A 6,000-nucleotide genomic window follows, 5' to 3' on the forward strand; every position below is an offset into this window, starting at 1 on the left:
GAGGCAAGCTGTCTAGTGCCCAAATCATAAAGATTAATCAGCTATTCATTGAATCAGGCTCTCAAACTGTGAGGAACCCTCCTATAGGAAATGTATATTTCAATGAGTTGGGCAAGTTGCTTGTGGATTTGATCAGTTATGTCCTGGGTTATAGATCAGCTGAGGATGCTCATGAAACCATTCTAGAAATGATGTCTATCTTCTCCCCTAGAATGCCTGCTTCTGTGCACTATGATTATGCTGCATACATTGCCAATAAGATTCATGAGCAATTGATGAATCTAGAGAGGGAAAAGGTGTTTAGATACACTTCATACATCTATCACTTGTTCCTATTTTATCAACCAGATAGCTTCCCTATTACTCTCAAGAAGCTTGATGCTCAGGGAAACCCAAGGTCTGTGGTATTTTGGACTTCAATCTTTCATCACATATCTTATTCACCATACAGCTACTGTGAATTCATAGACCTCTTTATCCATCCAGCTATGTCCTTGGTATTGGGTACCCCTCCTCCAAGATTGACAGATGAGATGCAAAGGATTCTCCAGCTCTCAAAGGCTTACAGCATTGGAGATTGGTACTTTTACCAAAACCATACAGTGATCAGAATATATGGCTGTGAATTGGCCCCATATAGACTGCGAAGATATGTCCCTATGAGACTCTTTGCCTTAGAGTATTTCACGCAGTTTGGAAATGCAGACATGTTCCATTTCCACAGCAAAAACAAGAAGGTACAACTCAAAATCAGAAACCAGCTAGGCCCATTTCTTTATAATAAAAGGGAAGAAGGATGGAAAGAAGCAGATAAGATCCTAGAGGGCCTCCGATTGCAAACCAGTTTCCTCTGGTCACCCTATGACCCCAATCACTTCATTAGTCTTAGAAGGGTCAAGTTTAAATTGGCTAGCTATGATCATGTCAGGCTGCCCCACATTGAGAAATATGCCAATTTGTTAAGATGGAAAGAGGGCACATTAGAGGAAGCAAGTCCTAGAGAGGAAATACTACATAAAGAAGCAAAGAATCTTGAGAAAGAAGCTGACTTGGAAACTTGTGGGCAGGTTTCCTCTTCTTATCAAAGGCAACTTGGAGCAACTGCCTCATCCTCTACAGCCCACCAGCAAGCAGCTCAAACTACTTCTCAGGCTGCTAGCAAAGGTAAAGAAAAGGAGATGGAGCAGTAACAACCACCCCCTACAGCAGAACAACAAAAAGAGCAGCCAAAGCAGCAAGAAGAAACAGCTGAGGCCCCAATATCTACAGAGCAGCAGGCTCAAGAAACTGTGCCTCCTAGGCAGGAAACGACAGTGGAGGCCTCGGTCCTCCAAACTCCACTAAATGAAGAAAGAAGCAGGAAGAGGGATAGAGAGCAGAAAACTCCCCTCACCACATCAGCAAATCAAGGGGAGAAAAGGCAGAGATTAAATCCTCTTTCTGAAGAGGAGATGCCTATTGGGCAATCCTTGGGCATGGGCCCCCCTAGTATGGAGGCATCTGCCAGTTCCTTTCAGCAGGAACAAGAAAGAACCCTTGGAGGAGAGGTCAGCTCCTCCAGCCAGCAAAGGAGAGCTGAATCGGGCATAAAACAACAATTTATTGATATCAAGAAGAGAAATGAGCCAGTCAGGCTCCAACTGTACAATCACTTGCTTAAAATGGCCCCTACAAACCAGCAGAGGCTTATGTCATCATATGACATAACAGAGGGGAAAATTACTATGAGTCATTTCATGCCTACTATGTTGCAGCCACAGTCAGCTGCAAATTATATAAGGACCAACCTTGAGGCTCTTGCAAAAGACATCCACCCTATGGACCAGATAGAGCTTCATAAGCAAACGGGTGAGATGGTCTATTCAACTCTGGCAGACAAGACCTTCCTAGCGCACAAATTGCAAAACAGTCTGCACAATACAACTGCCCAACTTGAGTTGGAGAAGGCATCCTCTCAGGCCAAAGACAGCAGGATCAGGTCTTTGGAGGATATTATTATAGAGCTTGGGCATGATGCAAAGGATCCCAAAGCTGTACAAGCACTGCTAAAGGAAAGAGATGCAGATATAGCAGCTTTGAGAAAGATGGTAAAAATTCCAGCAACCCTTCACCCTCAAACAGAAGAGGTTGCTCAGCAGAGGAAGGACCAGGATGTGGCAGCCATGTTGCTAACACTACACAAGCAGCTAGTCCAAACAGAAGGAAAATTAGTAGAGACAGAGGCTGCATTACAGGCAGCCCTGCAACAGAGAGAAGGAGGCCAAACATCTCATCCCCCTCAGCCAGTGATCAACCTTGAGGAGCCCCCTCAAATCATCACTCCTCCCACGGGACAGACAACTGAAAAACTCCATCAACATCAGCACCAACAACAACATCAGAGCAGGCTCCAAGCCTTGATATGCAGAAGATGATGAAAGAGATTCAAGTTCTAGAGGCCCAGATGGCTGAACTAAATGAGGCCAAGGAAAAATTAGCTACTATGAATGAGAAATATGATAAATCCAAGCAAAGTGTAGCTGAAAAAGCAAGAGAGGTGAAGGCTCTTGAGGAGAAGATAAAAGAACTGGAGAAAGAGCTCTCTCTTGATAAAGTGGTGGCTGAGATTAAGAAAGTCCTGTGGGCCAATATTGGCCAATCAATAAGAGATCAATGGCAGTACATAGAAACCATTCATGAGCACATGGAGCTCATAGCCAGGGCACACAAGGAAAGCCAAAGAGCAAGGGCATCTCTAGGCACTATGCCTGAGATAGCCAATAGAATGATCGATGTTCTCAATAACCGCACAGGCCCTCAGCTGGCAGCAATAGGAATCACCAATAGAACTAACACCATCTTGTTGATAAAGAGGGTCCTCACTTTGAGAAATCTGGTGCAGACATTGGATAGAAGGTGACAGGAGATGCAAACAGAGGTAAACAAATTCATAGATAAATTCACAGCATTGCACAGCAAAGGCCTTCCCAGCTTACTGAACAGTGCCGGAAGACTACTATCCCATGAGAACTATGCAAAAAGGGTAAATACATTTGCCACCAATCAGATCACTGCAGGATCAAGTATCCCAGAGGAAGCAGGGCCTGCATCTGGGCAGAGCCTCTATGAGAAAATAGAAAATTTGTTTTTTATCATGAATGAAATCAGGCATCTGTTTGAAGTGCCTCCTAATTACTTCAAATATACTGAGGCAGATGAAACATTAGGCACAATTTTGAGGCATCAGTTGCCTACACAGGAATGGTGGACCAGCATGATACAAATATTGCTGTGAGCCAACAGGTCTTCATCAAGTTTTTTTTCATAAAAAAATATAAGTTATCATGTTCAGACAGTTGATACATTCACCATGACAGTAAAAGAGTGGACTGAACCAACTCAGCAAACCAATTCGGCCACCAAAGCAACCCCGACAGATGCAGATGACAGGGTCGAGAAAGCTATAGCATGACAGAGCATTGAAGGCACATCATTCAGAATTAATGCAGAGCGCTCAACTGACTCAGTGGCCTCCAAAAGTCAAAAAAGTTTCTAACAGAACTAAAGGGTATTCATTGTATCTTTAGAATAGCAATAACTTTCTTATCTGTTGTTCTGAAAGTTGGTAAGCGCAGTTATTGAACAAATGACTCAGCGATTCAGATATTTTGAAAAAACCGATTGTATATATTTCCCCTCGCATAAGCTTGCAGGGGTTGTTGATTTTCTCTTGAAAAAGAACCTATGTTGTAAATTTTCAGAGTTTTAATACAGAGAGCTGATGGAATTTCCAAAGTTCTGAGTTGTTTGATGTGTTGCGGTGTGATGGCTTACTGCTACAGGATTCCTGTGTATTTCATGGCACAATAACTTATCTTGAACTCTTTTGTTATGTATTTCATTCTTTCATAATCCATTCATGCTTTATATTTCACAGTTTAATAGCACAGAAAAAGAATAGTTTCAGGATTTGTTCATTAAACACACTGAACTCAATCTATGCTATTATGAATGTTTTCCTCTAAGTACTAGTTATGAAAGTGTAATTCTTAACTGCTTCACCTTCAGACTAAAACTTCACAGTGATTATTATTCAGGAATTCAAATCTGCTCCTGGGTGATATATCTCTTTCTCACATCACCGGCTTAGTGAAAAACTCTTAATTGCCTTTCACTGGCTAAGTGCATTTCATCATCACAATTTTAAGTTTGTTTCATGACATGTCTAAATGGCCCTGCAGTTCTAAGCAATCTTACTCAATACCTCAAACAACCCATAATCACAGACTCCATTGCCCAATGGACTGAAACTGTCTGAAGATCTCATCTTAGATACTGAAAGACATCACTCAACCAAAATTTTAAACCAAACCCTCACCTCATAACTAGCCTAAGATCCTCAAGAACAAAGTTAAAAAACTAAAAAGAGAGAGCCCTCTCTGATTATAGGTTGGCTAGAACCTGTAATCCAAAGCTTGGTTAGTGTTTACCCCGGCCGTATTCCCTCAGGAGTCAAAGGGAACAACCTGGGTGTTAACATAAATGGCGACTCCACTGGGGACCTGAATGAACTTTATAACCCCCTGTCTGATTCTTAATACTGTAGATAAAGCCTGAGTGACAGTCAGACAGCCTTAGAAACTGCCTCTGTTTTGCATTTGCAGGAGTATATAAAAGCTGCCTCAGTCAATCTTTATTCAGTCTTAAGTTCCATACAGTTGTGCTATGCTTGATCAGTCCTTGTCAAATATCACTATCTCTTAGAAAATTCTCCTAAAGAAAATCACAGAAGCTGGCTCCTAAGAAGAAAACTCGCTACACAAGGTCAAACCCTAATCCTGATCCATCACCTGAATTCCAAAATCCAAACTTGATTTCAAGAATCCTCAAGAGACACAAATCAGAAGGGACTCTATCAGATTCAAGTTCTGAATCAGGTCTTCAAACTGACATTCCAAACCCTGCTAAGGTTTCTCCACATCCTCACACCACTGTGCCACAACCTCCTAGTTCTTCATCCACTTCATAAGGTATCCTTTCAGCCACTCCATCAACTACACATACCCCTCTCATCCCCTTTCCTCCACTTGTCCCATTCATTCCTGTTATCCCTATTGTCCCACCAAAAATGGCTAATAGATATGCTCCACTACAGTTACCTGCCAATCCAGGGCCTATGCCTCAAGATTACGAAAGCAAGATTTCATATTTTGATGGTACTAGCTCTTATCCAGCCCTTCAACATACTAAGAAAATGCAGGACTACTTTGAAAATTATGAGATAGATGATGATGGGGTTAGAATGAAAATTTTTGTGCAAAGCCTAACAGGAGATGTAAGATCATGGTTTAGGTCACTCCCAGCAAACTCCTTAGCTGACCCTGAAGCCCTATATCAAACCTTTATCAACAGATGGGAGAAGAAAAAGGATCCACTTCACATTTTATCTGAATACAATACTATCAAAAGAGGTCCCCAAGAAACTGTCTTGGATTATTGTGCTCGGTTTAACAATGTCTACAATGCTATTCGCCAAAATCTCAGACGCCCACCTGATCTAGCTCTATACACCTTTCCTGATGGGTTTGATTCAGATATGGCATACCAATTAAGAGAAAGAGCTCCCCGAACTTTAGCTGAAATGCAAGACATAGCAGTGAGTGTAGAAGCAAACCTGATAGCTAGGACAAATAGGACAAGAACTGAAAGAAAGACTACCTTCAAAGAAGAGCCTTCAGGTTGGGATCATAAATTAGATGCAATAATCACTGGCATGCATAGGTTAGGTGACAGAGTAGAGTCAGTTGAGAGGAAGTCATCATGGGAAGCACCTCAGAATAATCCAATCAGGAATCCCAATTTTAGAAGAAATCAAAATCCCAATGTTGGCAAGGCCAGCCTTGAACCAGAGATAAGGCCTCCATTCCAAGAAAACTATGCTGAAACATCCACTTCTAACGAGCAGATAGATGATACCCACATCAATTTGATGGGCCTGAACAATGATCATCAAGTTTTTCT

The sequence above is a fragment of the Pinus tabuliformis genome, chromosome J, assembly GCF_031772625.1.
Source record: "Pinus tabuliformis cultivar Carrire ecotype Pingquan chromosome J, CPIR1, whole genome shotgun sequence".
Taxonomy (NCBI): Eukaryota; Viridiplantae; Streptophyta; class Pinopsida; order Pinales; family Pinaceae; genus Pinus; species Pinus tabuliformis.